At 38.6% G+C, this 19,815-nt stretch overlaps 1 protein-coding gene across 1 annotated transcript in view; it reads right to left on the minus strand.

Moving 5' to 3' along the window:
• fbxw7 (F-box and WD repeat domain containing 7) overlaps positions 1 to 17,355 on the minus strand; it is a 74,737-nt gene extending 57,382 nt beyond the window's left edge. Inside the window, exons 1-2 of the mRNA XM_017035331.2 lie at positions 16,841 to 17,355; positions 7,338 to 7,414 (exon numbers count right to left, since the gene is read on the minus strand). The gene's annotated coding sequence lies outside the window, so the exon portion shown is untranslated. The remainder of the gene's footprint in view (positions 1 to 7,337; positions 7,415 to 16,840) is intronic.
• Between the last annotated feature and the right edge of the window lie 2,460 nt (positions 17,356 to 19,815).

Consider the following 19,815-nt stretch of genomic DNA (forward strand, 5'->3'; position numbering starts at 1 on the left):
TTTAACAGTGAAGCTATTAATTGTTGGGTCTGTTACAGGCTGGTGCCCAGATGTCTCAGAGCAGGAAAGTGAAACCTCAATCCTTGATCTGCTGTTTAACAAAAATACATTTATTTTCAGATTCATTTTGTAGTGAAGCTCTCCATCCTGAGACAATGCTTTCTCTGAGAAACAAAGACCAGGTATTATTTGAATGGGTCAAATCTTTTGTAATAGAGATCTAGATTCCACTGCTGCGACAGTTGACAACAGCCACAAGGGTCACTCGGTGCCAGCCGACTATTAAAACTGGCATGACCAGGATAAGCAGAGAAAGAAAGAACTCCAGAAACTCACTGCCTCACAAACACACAGACACACACACACACACACACAATTGTGTTTGTCTTTATTTGGTACATTAGAAACTCCCACTGAGGAAGGGCAGCAATCACTAAACCACCGGCAGACTTGAGGCATCCATTTAAATCACTGCTAGCTGAAAGTCTTCTGTTGTCAAGGCAGCAAGAGAACCATTATATCAGCTTCTTCCATTAAAGAATCAATGAATGGTCTGCTCTCTCTGGTAGAAACGCTACTACCTTTAAATAGCTTAGACACCCCTCAGAGACAAACCAGAAGGCTGTGACCCACATGCTTTATTTGTGATCAGCTGTTGGCCAAAAGGTTTCCAGGTTTGAAACCACTGCACAAATATCCTAAGGCCACCCGATCATTAAAGAAGAAGAGAGCAGTGTGGCGGCGGCCTCCGATTCACTGATGTTACCTTGGGCTGAGGTGGGCAGCCAGTGGCCAGTCGCTGCAGCTGCTCTGTGGTATGACTGCAGGAGAGGAGATCTGAGCAGCAAGCTGTGCGGCCCAGTCTCTTCATCAGTGAGGAGATGATGCTGCAGCCACAACCACACATCGGCTTGCTCATTTGTAGCCCAGTCGCTTTCTGGGGTTAAAAGATGTATGAGGCAAGAGGAGAAGAAAAGAATCCTAGTGAGCGGACGCCACTTCCTTGACCTTCTTGCGGAAATTCCCCCAGTAATCCTTACACCTTACAGATTCCTGCGGGACGTACTCCACATGGTGAGTCTGATCCACAGGTACTCCACTGTCATTTAGCGACTGCCAACATGATGATACTGATGCTGATGTTCCCCTTAATCCACAGCCGGGGCACTGAGTCAGGAAAAAAGTCTTGGGTTCACTAGCCTAATGATTGCATCCCACTTACTGCATTCTCTCTTCAACAAACACACACACACACACTGCCTCCTCCTCCCGGAGCTTCTCCTTTTCACAAACTTGCTTTAAAGCACAGAACAGCTCCCTCTGATCTTGCAAACACACACACACACACACACAGGTTTCCGTGTCTGTCTCCCAGTCCCTTCCGTCTCCAACAGTTTCCATCTGCCTCCGTCCACTCCCTTTAATGCCTTCCGTTGCTGTGCAATGAGGATGCTATCACCGTCAAAGCAACTGTCACCACTGTACAACCCCCACCCCTCCGCACAGACACCACCTCTGCCAACAGAGGAAGCTCCAGCGGTAAACCACTCAGGATCAGCCTCCCTAACTTGCAGACAATGATGCTTTTCTCACGTAATAAATATTTGATTTAATTAAACGGAATTTACATTCGAGTCCAAGAGGAAAGAGGGAGCAACAGCACAGCACAGCACATGTGGTTGTTAAGGTGTGTTGTTGCATTTAAGTTGCTGTGGTAATAATCAGTCAAATCATACAATGCAAACAGGATCAATTCACTTTAATTATGAACAATAACTGAAAAGGTAAGTAAAAAGTTGCCACTACTGGGGTAAGTACAGTACTTTTTTTTATTACGTGTGTGTGTGTGTTATTTGTGTAAATCCAAAACATCTGTTTTTCAAAGCAAAACCTTTTTTAATTATCCTGTGCTTTTCACATCACTCTCTGTTGTTCCCATATGACTCCCTCCCCTCCCCGCTCAGTTTTTCACTGCGCTTTAACCTCATGAGCCCATTAATGTGACGGGACAGTAGGAACATCATTTAGCCCAGAAGCTAAGAGTTAGCCAACCGATGAAGCCAGGAGACCTTGAAAGTGAGACAACAACAAAGCAAAGATGGGCTGACAGGCCGACAATGGACACTCTGTTATAGAACAGCAGCACGCTGCTATTAATAGCACTTACACAAAACGGCGTCAAATGACTATTCAAAAAAAAATTGCTGCTATTATCATAAAGACACAAAGACAAAAAGAAATGCTCCTGAAAACAAACAATTACCAGCATATTAAGCACCGTAGTGCCGATCACAAGCAGTACACTTACTTTAATTGTCCTCAAATTAGCTCATAAGTCAAGCATCAGGAAAGTTATATTCTCTGTAAAGGATTTTGTGTGAGCTATTTTTCTTGGAGTCTTGCTTACATCGCAGGGATTCTGCACCACTGCCAGTACCTTATCAAAATAGGCTAATACCCATGGATAATGGACATAGAGAACTTTGCAGATAAGCTCATTTTCTTCTATTTCTGTTCCTAATATTAAATTGTGTGTCTAGTAAATACAGAGTTTTGCATCTTATAAATATCTGGTGACATATGTTTGTCATATTTTTGTTTGTTTCCCAACACTTTCTACACATCAACTGAATTTCTGAGTTCTCAGCCCTGGAGTCTCGAAGCACCCAAAGTGTTCTGCTGTAAAAGTCATCATCTCACTCTTAGCCTCCTTTCAAAAGAAGAGATTATAAAAGTGACAAGCACTATTATTATCCCATCAGATTATTTGGGTGATGTTCATGGTGCTTTTGGTGTGCAGCTGAGACCGCCTGCCAATTGTATTCAACATGAAAGCAGGCTGAAAGGATAATGACGAAACACTTGAGGCTGCTCCCTCTCCCTGCTCACTCACGGAGCTGTTGATAGGAGTGCTACTAAATATGACACCTCGCTGTGATTCGCAGCAGAGATTTTATAAAAGGCCAGGTTGATATCTCTCTGACAAAATCATGAGAGAAAAGAGTGGGTGAAAAAGCAGTGAGCTTTACTAAATATCGACATTCATAAGAGGAACAGGCAAACAGCCGGACATGGAGGAACATGTGTTTAAAAATATATACAAAATGTTCTTTTTTTTTCCTCAGGGGAAATATTTGTTGTCTACTTGGTCAAGTCAGAGACACAGAGCAGCGTGAATAACGGCCGGTTCATTATTTATGAATATTGCTTTACACTGCATCAGCTTACTGTTTCAATATTGATCTGCAGAAACAGAGACACAACCCTCTATAGTAGATGGATTCAACACAAACTTTGAAGACCAGCGTTAAGGACCAAGCTCCAGTTTAACAATTCAATTTACAAAAGACTTAACGGATGACGACATTACATTTCTTTCCGATTGTTCAGTGCATTTCTACAACCAATGTTAGGAAATGGCTTTATTGACCTAATCTGAACTCTAATACTACTTAGAATCAAGTGTCAGATAAAATTACAGTCTGAGTGCAAAAAGTAAACTCAATATGTATGTTGTCGCCGTAGTTTCTTAGCCTTGTAACTGGCTTCACTGTTTATGGACCGAAGGATTTTCAGAAAATAACTACAAAATGTAATAGCTATGAATATGTGACACGGAGTACAAGCAGCAGCACTGCCACAAAGTCAGACTGTGAGACAAAAAGGAGTAGAGTTACAATATTACACACCAAACAAGTAGGAGACGATGCTGAGATTTATATTGGGTGTGACCCAGACGGAGAGGGTTAGAAATGAGCAGATCAGAGGAAGACGTAAACTGAGAAGTTTTGAGATAAAGCCTTTACAAAGTGAGAGAGGAGGGTGTGAGATGGGTTGGATGTTTGCTGAGGACGGACAGTGGATATAGTGTTCTGGGGGGGAGGGGCGGGGGAAGGAGGAAATGAGGAAGACATCCGATAAGATTCTAGGATGCTGTCAAGGACAAAGCAGTGAAGGTTGGTAACAGTAGCAGAAGAAGAGGTGAAGGTTTGCTGAGTGGTGATTAGCTGTGATGACTCCTACATGAAGAAGTCAAAAAGGAAGAAAAATCCCAGCAGAACAACAAATCAAGTGCACAACGATGACTCTACTAATCTCACTAAAGACATTTCACAGTTTAATTCCCATTAAACTGGGTGTCATAACACTAAACATTTAAGTCTGCAGAGGACACAAAATGTCTGTCATCCAACACATTTCTAAATCCAAGTTTAATCAGGCCTTCATTAAAGTAAAAAGGCACTGGAAACGCTGGAAAATTGTATTATTCTGTAAAAGCGTAATTATGCTTGTCATTGGCTGACACAAATGTCAAGGATCAGTGATGACAAGATGTTTTGCAGGCAGTGTCCACAAGGACAAGAATGGTGACGAAGTGACGAAACCTCAACCATTATTCAATATTCACACTCAGCAGAGGAAACACTAGATCAAAATGGTTTTACTTTAGAAAACACAACAGGGCTGTTGAAGACAAACTCTTTCTCCTGACTAGTCTGCACTCTAGTGGGCAAAGACTGAAACTCATGCAGAACCATAGATAAGATTGTTTCACATCAGAGCAGTATGTTACTATGTCCATATTGTAATTAAAAAGGGAGGTTAATTAAGCAGTTAAGATGACATGTTCTAATCATAATAATTCACTGATCTTGATTTTTCATCAATCAAATTGGACCCTGTGTGAAGACCCCCAAATTAAGTAAAAACACTATCTCACAGCATATGTCTTATAATGAAATAAAAAAAAAATCCACATCTAGAGATCCTCCTTACATAGAGAAACAACAAAGTCACCACAAATCTGTATCCACAACATGAAGACAACCATCGGGTTTCCTGTTTTCACCAGAAGTGAATTAGCATAAATAAGTGACAGTCAACCACACCCAACCAAAAAAACAACCCCAACCTTCACATTGGCAGCACCTAACAATTCAACAACACAATGATGTTAGCACATAATAAAGAAATAAACAAGTTGATGTGATGGTAAAGAACGTAGCTCACACAAAGTGACAAATTCTAACTGTCCAACACATAATAAATAAGAAAATAGTGAATGAGGGAGTGTTACTGCAAGTGGTTTCCACATTGGTTGAGTGCAGAGCAACAAATATGAATGACATCTTGAAAATAAAGGAATAACAGGAGCTGTTAAAAATTTAAAAAAAGATTTAAGGGCTAACAACTTCAGACATTATTCACTGACCAGCTTAGCGTCACTCAGCCGGTTTGGAGACACTTTAAATTGTTTATTATTTAGGATACGTAAGTTAAAGTTAGACGACTGTTGTGCATCTGCCCCAGTTCTGCAGCAGAAGCAGCAGGCAGAGACTTAGTTGTTGTGATGCCTTGTGCTGTCATGTACACCTATGAAGTTCACAAAATAATTGTGCCCAAATCGCAGATTTCTGTTAGTTGTAAAATGTGCAGCAGCAGCATCTTCACCTCCCTCGTCTCTTCTCGTGTGTATGCTCTTGTCTGGAGCAAGCAAATGGATGTTCTGAATTATTTACAGAGAATGAGTGGGTGAGAGGTGTGGGACCGATTAGGGAGTGACACAGAGGATTGTTAAATCTCAGTCCTTTTCACCAGTCTGCTTACGAGGTAGTTTTATACTCAACATTTTCACTGACCTTTTCAAGAAATGACCGCAGTGCACTTTCCTCCTATAGAAATGTTCCTTTTTTTTAATCTGGTCTCATTCTTTGGTCAGTGAATATATTGACACTGAAGAGCAATCTGTTCTAAAAATGGTAACAAATGTGTCTTCTCTCAGTCGCTGCACAACTGGGGATCATTAATACCAGTTCTTCTTAGTCCAGAGAAGTGTCTTCAAGGAAAATAATGATGTTTGATCAACATAATTTCCTTTCAATTAATCACATTTCGTTGAATTCTTGCCTGTGGCAAGACTCTGTTTAGGGGGACGATCATCAAGACTATTTTAGAAGTCACACGTGGAGTCTTAAAAAGAGGAAATGAGGCAGCGAGACACAAGTACGGAAGTTGCACTTGGACGTCTGAATTATTCAAACACCGTATCAGATTTCCCTTATCAAGTCCGTGGGACCAGGGTATGAGTTAAAGGCGGGTGAGAATTTTCACATTTTGACATTCGAGTGCTAGTCCACACTTTAAAAATGCAGCAGAGAGACGAGCCAGGCTCCACTATGTGGTATCACTTTACCTCTAATTCATTGACGTGTGCCTGGGATAAATATTTCAGGAATTGCTTTACACTCCTGGCTATGAATCAGCCCTACAGGAGTGAACACTGAATATACTTGGTCTAAATACACATTTAGACAAATAAATCACCGACCATTCATAATTAAAATACTCCTTACGAGGGACTTTACTATCAACAGCTTCAGCTTCTTCTACACAAACTGAACCAAGGACAAGCACACTCACCTGGAATCCTCTGATTCCATCTCCTGTTTGTTAACAACCTTAACAACTTCCACTGAGTCTCACACAGAGGTGTGAAAACGTCTTCCTCTTGAGCTCTTGAGATGCTGACGATGAAACAAATGGTGTGGACAACCCTTCATCCAACAGGACTTGATCTTTGTGATGAGTTAAAGAAAACTGGCTGTTCAGAACAGTCTGTTTAAACTTCAGATGCTTAAGATTAGAGGCTTTCAAAGTGTGAGGTGCTCCTCCCCAGGGGACACCAGAGCAAATCATTGGCGGCTTGAAATGAAGGGGGAAGAAAGTAGGTGTGGGGCAACATTTGAACTAACCATTCCCATAGAAAGAATAGATTGGTTTGTTATAAACAAAAGAGAATAATATAATAACATCAGTGATAACCTGAAGTTTGGGTTTTCAGAAATTGGGATACAGATTGTTTTCTTTTCTACTATCAGGTAGGTTTTGAAAAAAAATATTAACTAATGGTAAAAAAAGACCTTATAAGGAGGCAGTAGTGTCTAAAAAATATGCTGCCACTGAAACCCACAGAGATGTAGGAGCGTTATCAGCACTTGTTTAGTTTTGCCAAGCCTTAGAAAAGAATGACAATTTTTAAGTTAAACTTTTTTTAAATTTATGCAGTGCTGGAATATACCTAAATATAATGAAGTAAAGTGGTGATGTGAAGTTTGTGGTGCACACACTGTTTTAAAAGTAATTTTTACCATTTAGCCTTAATGAGTCTGTCCTGGGTAACATTCTTATATTCATTATGCAAATCTGTCTATCAGTGTACCAGCACTACCACCCTGTCTGCTGAAACACATGAGACATCAAACTGTCATAAAACTGCAGACTTACACATTTAAACAAGCTACCACACGGACACACACCTGAGTTAAGTCTGTACTTACAGTTCTCTTGTTCTGCCTTTGTTCAAGCCACAGTTGTTTGTCTATGCACCAGATCCAGCTCTACGGGTCAATTTATACTGTGGACAAAGAGAGAGACAGAGCGGTCAACACTATGGTCACAAAAGGCAAGAAAGGGTTAACAGAGTGTGGAGACATCTGGAACGCGAGAAGACAAAGCTGAAGGGCAAGAGCTGTGAGATAAGGATGTTAAGATTTCACACTTTATCCCCTAAAACTAAGACACAACATTCCTTCTAGTTTTTAAATGAGTCTGCTTAGAGAGTACAACACAACTATTCAACAACCTGGCCCAAAACGCAACACCTGCACCAGCATGTAACTGTGACTCACTTCCTTCTTTGTGTCACTCTTTGGAAAGTGAACAGGAGGCAGCGCTGCAGCTTAAAGGCAACACAATGTTGGTTCATTTGATTTTTTTTAAAGAATTTCTTGCCTTTAGTGATGAACTAATGGGAACCATTAAGTTAGAAAGCAGAGTTGCACAACATTTTCCCAAGCCTGCTTGAAAAAGAAACAGAATTCAGTTATGTTCTGTTTTAATACATAAATAAAATTCAAAACACACATCTAGAATTGAAGGTCAAACTAATTATAATTGCATTGTTGTTTGTTCTATTTAGGGATGTCTTAGTCACTTTTTCACCTTTTCGTGTTTTTTCAGATTTATAAGCATTTAAAAGCATCCGCTGAGATTAAATCAAATCAGGTTCTATATAAGCATTTAAAAGCCGCTGAGATTAAATCAAATCAGGTTCTCTACCTGAAATGTTTGTCATCTTAAAACATCTAAAGACTATAGAAAATTATATGAGAAGTAAAAAAATAAAGACAATAAAAAAATATTTAGTTTTTAAATTGTAGCTATACTCTCACCTGACACTTAATTAAAAAACCTGTTAATCTCCAGATTAAATTGTAGATATACTCTCACCTGACAATTAATTAAAAAACCTGTTAATCTCCAGATTTGTGAATAATTATTTCATTTTTTAAAATCAGCTTTATGCATTTCCAAGGGCAACTAAAGGTAACTGTATTGAAGATTGTTTTTATACAGCAGGGATTTAACAACAACAACTCTGTTTCTTATTACGTCACTCTGACTCTATAACCAAATCTACTGACTCGACAATTTACAATCTGACTCGATTCATCATCCAACGAAATCCATCCATTATCACCGCAATCTGCATCATCCTTTTATCCTTTTTTTCCTAAACAAATCTTTATGTGATGCTCTCCTTTTATCTTTGTAAAGCATGTGCAAAATTAGTAAATGTAATAACAAATTTAACAAGTTCTGAGATGAACCGATGGTTTAATCAACACTGAAGCTTGGTTTGAGAATATGACCAACATATTTTTGGGTTGTTGAGAAAGTGACATTATTAAGTTCCATAAAGAGAACTCCAGACACAACGAGGCCACTAACTGATTAAACACGAGTCATTTCAACATGATCTCGGAATAATTGTAATAAAAACTTTAGAATTAAAACTGTGCCATTTGAACACACTGTGATATTAAAACTTGCTACAAAATCTTTAAAATGTTTATTACTTTGTGCACAGTTAAATCCTAAAGACCCCATCAGACCACTTATGCTAACACGAAAGGCATCAGTAGGTGACCACTGGGTATAATTTGTCTTATAGGAAGTTATAATATACTGTACGTAGTGTAAACGCTTTGTGCTAAGCATTTTCCTACAAACATAATTAGACCCACCGGAGTCTGAGCAATCCTGAGTTAGAGCACACACAATAAGTTTCTGGGAAACCAGCAGATGCCCAGACGAATTACCCAGCTGTTAGACATTTGATAGCTGTGAGACACAAAGATGGTCAACAGACAAGACAAGAAACAAAAAAAATCCTGCTTTAATAGATACTGTTGACTGATTTAAATGTTTAGTCGAAAATAGCAGAGAGGCATTTTATCATTTAGGGCTTTTATTTACAGATGTGCTGTAGGGATGCAAGCTGGTGTTTGTTTAGGTAAGGGGCAAACTAACTCAAAATTCAATATTAGATCTGGGAAACTGCATAAGGAATTCAAATGAACTGACTGCATCCTTTATTTGAATTCAAAGCTGAATGAGAAACGCCCGGGGAGAATATCTTCAATCAAAATGCCCCTAATCATGGCCTTAGCTACATTACTTTACCACAATGTGTGATACGTACTGCACGCTCGCCATCAGTTTCCCCTGGAATCAAACTGGCTCGAAAACAACTGTTCGTCTGGTTTCAAACAGCCCCCCAAAAACCTGACACTCATTTAAAATAAATAAATAAAAGACAAAACACGATCAAAAGATTTATGTTATGGGATAAACATGAAAGCCTGGATTCTATTTTATTCAACTAATTAGCAAAACGACCCTGTCGCTTCACTTTCGTCACAGGAACCAAAAGAACCAAGTCTGCGATAAACATGTAAAAGAATCACAGTGGACAAGTTCCTTACAACATGATTGCAGTCGTTTATGCTCAGCTCTAAGTGTTAAGGAGCAGTTGCAAACTTGCCAGTTGTCCAAAAAGTGTGAAAGACACATAAATCAATACTGGAATGTAGCCTCATTTCCTCTCCGAACCGCCCTTCTCAACAGAGTCTTTCTTCACATCCTGGACCTTCATGCACCAATTAACAACTGTGTATCACTTGCATGACACAGATCAACACTACAACTTTAAACAGTTAGGGAAAAAGGACTACACTGTAACAACAACGACAATATGTAGACAATCTCAGTAGTCACCAGGTTGGGGTTCATCCTAGCCCATTACATCACATTACAGTCATACTTACGAGCATTTTAGAGTGTTCATAACTCCTGTTAACATCACTCCAAGATATGTTTTAAACGTTGTAGAGCACTGTTGGAAAAGATTGTTAAATCAATGCTTTTAATGATCAAAGCAAGACTGGAGAGAACCAACTGGAAACCACATCACATGCATGTGTGCATGCTTGCGTTTTCAAGATCACAACCAGGATCACATGAACATCAGATGGGAGACATTTGTGGTTAACAATATAAAACTTAAATTAAAAAACAAAATAATTGTGAGAGAATGTAGCAATCAAGCTACTAAACAAACCAATGATATTGATGCAGTAAAGATGTCTATGGTGGTTCTCTGTCATGCAGGTCTTCTTTTTCAAAGCAGTATATGACGACTGTTGGGGTCCAATGCTAAAAGTATATCTTATTTGAAACAGACAATCATTAAAAAAAATGGTTCATTTATACTGTATATTGACTGAAATGATGTGATCAATGCTTTTTAGTGTGAATGGAGAGACTATAATTAAAATAATGTTTTTAGCTAGACATAGCTATGGCCACTAAAGCTAAAACTAAGATTGTGTTTATTTTTAAGGAAATAAAAACCTACATAAAGCACACGAACTTGAGAGACACACCCGTTAATTTGATACTAATAAATTAAATAACTACACATTCTGGCCTGTGGCAGTAAAGCACAACTAACACTGGAGCCAAAGATTACTGAAACATACACTTAGCACATCAAACATTTTGTCAAGACTAAAAAGCAGTTGAAATTGTTTAAGCAGGCAAAGATGCATGTGTTGTACCAGCAGTGCAACAAACCCTCCCATCCCGGGAGTCTGTGTGGGATATTTTAATGTAGATGAAAGGCTAAAGGAAAATGTTTACCAAGTAAGACGAGCGTAACTCACAATCTTGCAGTGCAGGAGAACAAGAGAATAAGGCGATATTGAAGCATCATTTACAAAATGTTTTCTGTAAATGATGTCAGCTCCACAGCATTAACATGATTTAACTCGCTACATTCTTGCCAACAAAGGTAATTTATCCCTTCAGGCAGTAACCAAAGTAGATGGTGAGCATGTGCTGGACAACAATCTGCTGTGGAGAGGCTTTGTGTAAATGACTTGTTGGGATGTTGAAGTGAGGAACAGATGAATTGTTTTGCCCTCTGTCTCCATGTGTGTGTTCACGTCATTTTTCCCTGCAGGCTTATCCCCTCTAATAGACTTAAAGGCACTTGAAGTGAGCTGCCAGCTGTCTGCAACACCAGTGGAAAACCACTCAGGTAAATTCTGAAAGGTTCTGACCCAGGATAAAAACATTCCTGTAAGACACTTTTCTTTGACCTACCAATAATCTACTGCAGGATTCTATTTATCAACAAATCTTACTTCAAGCAGGGGAAACAACACAAGGACTTGACTAAAAAATGACAAATATAGGTACGTGGAAATCCAAGTCTAAGCTTAAAGACTAGACTATAATAGGTACTGTATTCTTACCAAGTCTGGGTAAAAAGTTTTCTATTAGCAAGTTAATGATTCGAAACACATGTAGTAGTCATAAAAGACCTACCAAGAAACATTGACACCTAGCAGTAAGTTCGCCCAAGTCCAGCACACAGACTTAACGTCTACTTGTAAGATTGCCAACAATGTCTTCTTGGACCATAAGACAGAGGGAGACCCCTAACCAGGCCTGGAAGAGAAGCCTCCATTCACAAGAACAGCCGTTTCCATGCCAACAGGACCTCTGCTGGGAGAGGCCTCTTTTTATCCTGTGCTGCCGCTTCAGCCTCACAAGGGCTGGTGGGAACTTAAGGAGAAATGACGGGTGGGTGGAAGTCAAAAGATGTACTTCTGTTTCCAGATAGATTTCTTCTTCAACTGAAAAGCTTCTATGGCAGAAGTTATTTAAGGATGAAGTCACTTCTAATGTGTGTACTATTATGTCTGAGCCACCAGAAGAAGCAACAAGGAACATCTGCCACGGTTAAGAAGACACTTGTTGTCTACTTTGGATTCAGAAGGAGAAACTGAATAAATGATTGTAGCTCAGTCAAGACTAAACCTGGTCACAGTTAAACATAGACAGGAAGAAAATAGTCCAGCTATTTTCCTTGTGTATGTCTTGGACATAATTGTATTTATTCCAATAGAAATATTTTTTGTCTTATTTCCTGCTGGTCATCTCCTCAAAGAATTCACACCACAAACCATCAGAAATTTCCTAGAGTTGTTTTACAGACGTGATACGGCATGACACAGCGCTGAATTATTAACCGGTGCTTGTGGTTCACAGATATACAACAGAGGGCCATTCACACTCGTAAAACACACCCACACTCTGCTGTAATGTCTGACAATACACCCCAGCGAGACAATTAGAACTATTTATTTGAAATGGAGCTAAGAATAGAATAAAATGTGATCGATGATAGCGAGGCGGATTGACGACAAAAGTGGGAGATGAGAGAAAGCAATAAAAACAAACAATCTCACGAGAGTGAGAAAGCGAGTCTGCAAGAGAAGCAGGGACTGTAGTCAACAAAGAAATAAAACCAGGTAACTGGAGGGCACAGAAATATAAGGAATAATTTGTATTAGAAACACATTTTTGACTTTTGACCTTACCAGTAAATAAAAGAACAATTACCATTTGTTTGAAACATTGTGTATTGTTGTGAAGATAAAATAAAATTAGCATTGACGTAACTAACTTTTCACCAAGTTTTTTAAAAGAAACAAAAACATCACATTACATATGTAGGTTCTGACACTTTGTTGAATAACATGTAGTATAATTGTACTTCCAGTGTTCATTCCTAGGGTTTTATCACTACTTTCCAGTCCATTTTCACAGAGAACCCTGTTGCAACAAGTCATTGTGAATTAGTCAGAGGATATATGATCCAACACCACCAGAAATGATCTGCCCATCTTCAACACATCCCAGCAAATAAGAGGAAATGGAGAACGTGCTCACTCACAACTCAAATGTGCCAGGTCATTAGACCATACCAGGTTCAAAATATAACAAGTGCAATGAAACATGATCTGTTTTTTAACACCACTGTCTCCTTGTCACAGATTATGGAGAATAAAATGTAACCGAGTATTTACAGAACTCTATATGATACTATCAGGTCCAGACCAAAACAATGTTCCGTTACATAAAAACAGACTTAACCCATTTTTCAGTAATCACAACACCCATAGCGTCTTAATGTGTTATGTATGCCCTTAAGCCACATTGATCGATCTCCTTAAAGAAATCAATGCAGGATTTATGCTAGATTACCACTATGACACAAAGGGAATAACAACTGCTGGCTCGAGAAAGATCTGGGACCCATGACTGTCAAATGGAACTAATTTCCTGACCAAGCAGTAATGCATGAAGCCAGTGAAAGGCTAATGTAAAAGTGAACCTGGTTCATGTGCCGTATAATGTTGTTCCTTCGACTTGAAACCGAAGCCTAAGATTGAGTTACATCTGATAAAATGTGTGTAAAGACAAAATTGTGTGGTGGCATAAAATGTCTGACAAGCTGTTGAGCTGATACCAGACTGAGAAATACTGGGATCCTGCCAAAGAACCATTTTTTATCTATTTTTTACTCAACAGGTAGAAATCCAGCTGTTCAACAACCTGTGTGCATTTTGTGGCTGAAAACATGATTTTGGATGATTCCTGCAAACAAAATAAAATTAGTTGCAACTAGAGCTGGATGAAAAGATGGAAAACATATTTTAGTGTTTATAATAACAGGTGGCTGTGAGAGAAATAATGTAAAGTCACATACGCAATCAATTTCTGGTTAATAAATGGGTAGAGACTTATTGTAAAAAAAATAACATTAAAAAATGTTTAGAATGTTAATAAATGGTCCTCATCAAACGATAATAAGATCCATAGTCTTGTTGTACACAAGCACTTGACTTACAGTGGCCAACAGTCCCATAGTGGATAACTTACTTCAAAAGCTACAGTCTCACATTTGGTTGCCCTCTGTTTCTTTCAGCTCATAAAATCCTCCACATTCTCCACCTCTTATTTGACCCTCCTCTTGGCAGTAACTTAGTAAAAATAATAAAATAACAAGAAACAATAAAAGATCTGAGAGGGGATTGATAATTAACAAGCACGACTCGTGAGGCACTAGAGTTTCTTCTAAAAAAAAAAAAAAACAAACTCCAATCTACTAAATTATTCTTCACTGCTGGACTAAATTAGTTTGAAAACCCTCATAAAGGATGGAACAATATAATCTGCGCTTTTCAATTCCTTCACATGGTTGGGTTATTTAGATTCCAACCATTCCATCGACACGCTTTAAAAACCACTTTTCTTTATCATCTGTGCAGATGCTCTTGCTGACGTGACTGTTCAGATGGGACAACACTCACTCAGGCACTTGTGTCTTATACATACATGCAGACAGTGTCCTGAACTAACCAAATCAAATATTTTAAACCACACAAAAATATTTCAAAGACAACCATACTTCAAATCCCACCTTTAAAAAGACTCCTGTTAAACAAACAGTTGTTTTACTGTATAAACTCTAGTCTTATCTTTACCAATTCAGACACACTGGTTCTATCAACCTGTCACTGGGTCTTACTATTCAGTGTAGTTTACACTGAGCTGCAGTGATCACAGAATTGATTAGATTTTTGAAAAGCTCATCATAGGTTTACCAAAAAAAATGAATGGTACTGAAGACTCATTAGTCACTTTACTTAGGAAATTACACAGAACATGTGTAGATTCAAGTATTTATAAGATGTATGTTCATTTCCTGAAGTTATTTTAAATCCAAACACCAAGGTAGAACAGGATCTTTTTGGTTTGTTGTACATGGGCGGCACAGTTAAAGACGGGTTAGTGAAGACAACAAATATCAGATTCAGAATATTCCTGATGTTGCAGAGAGGAGTCTAGTGACAACCCCAGCCACATTTGACAAATGTGCTCTTAATTCCCATCAGTAGAAACATGCCTTTCAGATTGCAAGACAAAACAGTGGTTGTCAAAGTTGACTGCCTTCTACGCAGTTCCTTCAAAATAAATGACACATGACATCAACCAGAGTTGGAGCGACAGCCATAATGAGACTCTGCCCGAGGGGCTTCAAAACCAATGACTCATTCAGTTCTCTACTGTTGATCCTGTAGCAAGTTATCTCATCAAATTCTGTTTTATGCCATAAACAAACACTGATCAGAGATTTTAGACACAGGGCAAGATCGGATTCAGCAGAAATGAAAAATTTAAGTAAAAACATGACGTCCCGCAGTCATTAGTCATTAGTTAGTCATTAGTTATGAATCAGTACAGCTACACCACTAATCACATTTTACAAGTATGGCAGTAATCTACATGGTGATATATGCATTAGTCATTAGTTAGTCATTAGTTATGAATCAGTACAGCTACACCAACAAAACGCTTTTACAAGTATGGCAGTAATCTACATGGTGATATATGGATATCCTTTCAGATAAATCCAACCTGGGTTCTAAAAACTACCAAATAAGAAACTTTAGACACACATCATTGCCCTAAATTCTGCCATGTATGTGATTAATTTAAAAAAAGTTTTTCAGTCTACTCAGAGAATCTGGATTGCTTACAAGAAAATTCCCTAACACACGCAAAATGCAATGAAATGACAAGCTGAATACAAACAGACATCAGGTGACCTATGGGTCAGGTAAATCATTGGTATGAGTTCCCTTTTTTATTTTAGAAAACATGTTAATTATTAATCGCAAATACAGGTAAATACAAAAAGAGTAAAATTATAAGACTGTTTAGATTTAGTTAAGTTATGTTACTTGACTTTACATCACAAGTGTAACACTATCAAAACTGTAAAGTAATTAAAGAAATGTCAGTCTGACACCTCCAGAAATAGTCAGAGACTAATCACATTTTAAAGTATGTTTAATATACTGTATATATATCTAGTCAAGTCCTAGGACTTTCTTATTGATCTTACAGCTTCTGTGATGTTCCACAGTGATGTGTGAGCTTTACATGTTAATAGCTCAATTTATGTTGTGAATTATAAAGTCTTCTTGCAATGCGTTGTTATTGCACTTAAGCAAGCATTGATATAAACATGTCTACAAAAAACGGTAATTGCGATGGAATGTATTTTGCTCGAGCAAACAAACTTTATAGGAGGGAAACACTAGAGCCTCTTCGGAACGCATGTAGCAGAGGAGTGACACTACTTTACACGAGGTACTCTGCCACCATAAAGTTCTCTTTTTAATATAGAAATTCTGTGGGCAAAATGCGTTCGAAGGATGCTGTTTTGGACCAACGTGTTGCGTGGCTATAAAAACTTCTCGCATGTGTGTTGAAGTTTGTGCAGCGAGTTTAAAATGCCCACTGTGACCAATCCGACTGATCCAGTGCTGTTTAACCAACTATGCCAACTTGAATTCCTGCAGCCAACATCACCACATGGTGCGTTCGGCGGCACTCCAATAATTTAAGCAGACTTTAACTTATTTCTCCTTTTAAAAATCCACTAAACATCGTCGTTAGCAACGCTAGCTCTGCTAACTACTTGTTAGCTGGCTGATGCTTGGCCTATTTCCCACTTGTGCATCACTACACTAACAGTTTAAATGTTTGCAATTTTTGAACGTTACATTGTATTTACCTTGAAAATGGGGAGCTGTGGACCCAGTCAGCGGGCTCTCTTCTGGACTTCCCTGGGTCTTTTATCCAAACCGGGGTATGTGGTGGAGCCACGAGAGGATAACACTGGTTGTTCCAGCCAGATATAATTCCCTCCTGTCTGGTCCCTGGGCTTCTGAGCTGCAGCAGTGAATGTTAGCACCGGTCTGCACTCAGCTACCAGCAGCTAACACGATAGCCACAGCAGCTAACCAGCATCTGAGAGCAAAGCTAAGATAATGCTAAGAGCTATTAGCCTAAAAAATAAAGTGAGCTAACGTCTGCGTTTGTGTAAAACAGACGCTTAGGTCTGAAAAACAGCGGGCTCCGTCCTTCGAATAGGTGCCGTATGACAGTCTCAGATAAATACAACAGGTAAAACTCGTCCACGGAGATCAGATTTGTGACGTTCATAGGTTCCACGACACCCGCCAGGATCCGTTCGTCTCCTGCTGTTGAGAAGCACTCTCTCTACACTGATCAGTAGCGCATCTTGATGACGACAGCTTTTGTGTGGTTATAGGGCGCTTACTTGTGACGTGCAGAAGGTACAACTTAAAGGTGTCGAAATGATAAAAACAGTCCGCACAATATTCCGGAGTACTTCTTTGAAAATGTGTTTATTTGAGTAATGTTCCATTTTAACCAACGACAGGTTATTTATTTAAAACTATATTGGATGTGATTTTGCATTGCATTATATTGTGATGTAATGTATTACAGTGTATGATACTGCAATTTATCACATGTATTGTGTTGTTTGTATGTAATTTAGCACTAAGTCATTATCAATAAACTTTAGTTTGTATCAGCATTCAGACTATACCACATAAATCAGATTTATTGACATAATCTTTTAAAAGGCTCTTCCCCCTTCTTCTACTTCTACCTTAATTGTTTTACTGTATTTTCACTGTGTTATTTCTCAGTGCATGCCAAAGCCTTGTAAACTGTCTACTCCTAACTTTGTGATGCTTAAACACATTTTTCCTTCAGTTTTATCTTTCACTGTGTTATTTCTCAGTGCTTGCCTTGTAAACTGTCTACGCCTAACTTTGTGATGCTTCAACACATTTTTCCTTCAGTTTTATCTTTTGCCTCCCCTTCAAACATCTCCATGGGCTCCTTCACTACATCCATGAATCTTCTCTTCCTGCCTGGTAGCTCAGTGTTCAGCGTTCTTTGTGTAATGCGTCCGTTATCTTTTCCCAGCAAATGTCTAAACCATTTAAACTTTGCTTTTCTAACTTTATCTCCAACGTACACATTCTTATCTTTGTGTCCTTTTCGAACCATAATTCGTTGAATATTTCAGGTAACCTGTGCTTTGTTGGGGTGCATTCACAAATAAGAAAGAATGAAAAAAGCTGCGGTGGATGAGTGTACTCTGGTGACCGGGGTTAGCCCTACCGTGCCAGCTTTGGTTAGCTTTAGCTCCTGGTGATTTTCATGCCCTGTATCTGGATCCTCCAGGGAGAGTCTGAAAGCCTGAGATATCACAAAGCACCAATCATGTGATCCTGAGAAGTGTGCAAATGAGGCTGGCAGCCAGTCAAAGAGAGATGAAAAGCACATACTGGAAACAAAGGGCGACTGTAAATATCCTTGTTGTGCTAATACATGCAGCCAAAAATGGGTCTGACAGCAGCTGTGTGTGTTTTTATGTAAATGTGACTCGACACCATAATCACAATCTTGTCTCCAAACTACTGTTATTGTTGTTTCTTTGCCTCATGTTTCTTCACGTCCCATGGATTGTCTGTCATTTAAACAGACTTTATTTAAAAAAACAGTTTTATGATGTAATTGTCAACTACTAAATACAATAATCTAAGGCAGTAATTTCAGGCCACTTTACAAATATTTGAAAATATTATTATTATTATTATTATTATTATATAAGTATTACTCCTAAGGCTGTATACAGACGTATTAATACATCTAAGTAGGGAATTATTCAAAGTTATAATCTGATTATTATTAATATTATTAAGACAGTTTTGATTAATATTACATAATCAGTATAAAGTTATCATTATGCAATCCTTTTTGCAAGGCTGTGTGACTTTAAATCAGAATATGACGTTATCTTGACATTTTAAGGCTAGTCAAGGTCTACTCTCAGTTCATTTAAACCCAAAATACCAACAGCAAAGTTATTATTTTTTGTCAAATTAATTGTATTTAACTTTCACAATAGTCAACTGGCCAGTAATGTTTTTAAATCTGGGAAAATAAAAAAGCCAAGCAAATCTGTTTGTTATGTTTGACCATTTCTTGTTGATTTAACTCAGTTAAAGAATCCCTGGAGACACCTCAGAGTCAGTGACGACATGATGTGGCCGTAAAACCGGGGACTTTCTAAATAGCACCAGGTCATGTTAATGCTACTGTTTATTGAAAACCCGGTTTAAATAAAGCACACAGTGAAAACTTGTCGTCCTCAAACAAGCTTAAAATGGTGTGTAATTGTCCATGTTTAAAAGTAAACAAATTAAATCTTGTTTACTACAATGAAAACTCAGAGAACACAAACTTGTTGTGTTTTCTGCAGCTTCAGTTGTGTCCTTTAATCAACTTTCTAACTGGCAGGAGAGGCGATGTATCGTAGGAGGCAAGTAAAAGTTTCACACACTCTAAGCTGCTAATCACAGATCTGTTGTGAAGTCTCCGACACACACTCTCACACACGCAGATTCCCTAGTGAATTTGCAGATTGCCTAAGAATGACTGAATGTGGTGATTGCAACAGACACGCAGCGCTCTGAAGGCACCGCCTGTTGCCGCCACCGCTGCTGCTGCTGCTGCTGCTGCTGTGTAACACAGATTCAGTCAATTTAAAGACTTGTCACTGCAAATATGAACTGTAATCCAGCTACATGTCATGTCACCTCAGGTTAGGTACACATTAAAGATGAAATATGTGACAATCATTTATGTTTTACAGTCATATAAACC

The sequence above is a fragment of the Cynoglossus semilaevis genome, chromosome 9 (genome assembly GCF_000523025.1).
Source record: "Cynoglossus semilaevis isolate Cse_v1.0 chromosome 9, Cse_v1.0, whole genome shotgun sequence".
Taxonomy (NCBI): domain Eukaryota; kingdom Metazoa; phylum Chordata; class Actinopteri; order Pleuronectiformes; family Cynoglossidae; genus Cynoglossus; species Cynoglossus semilaevis.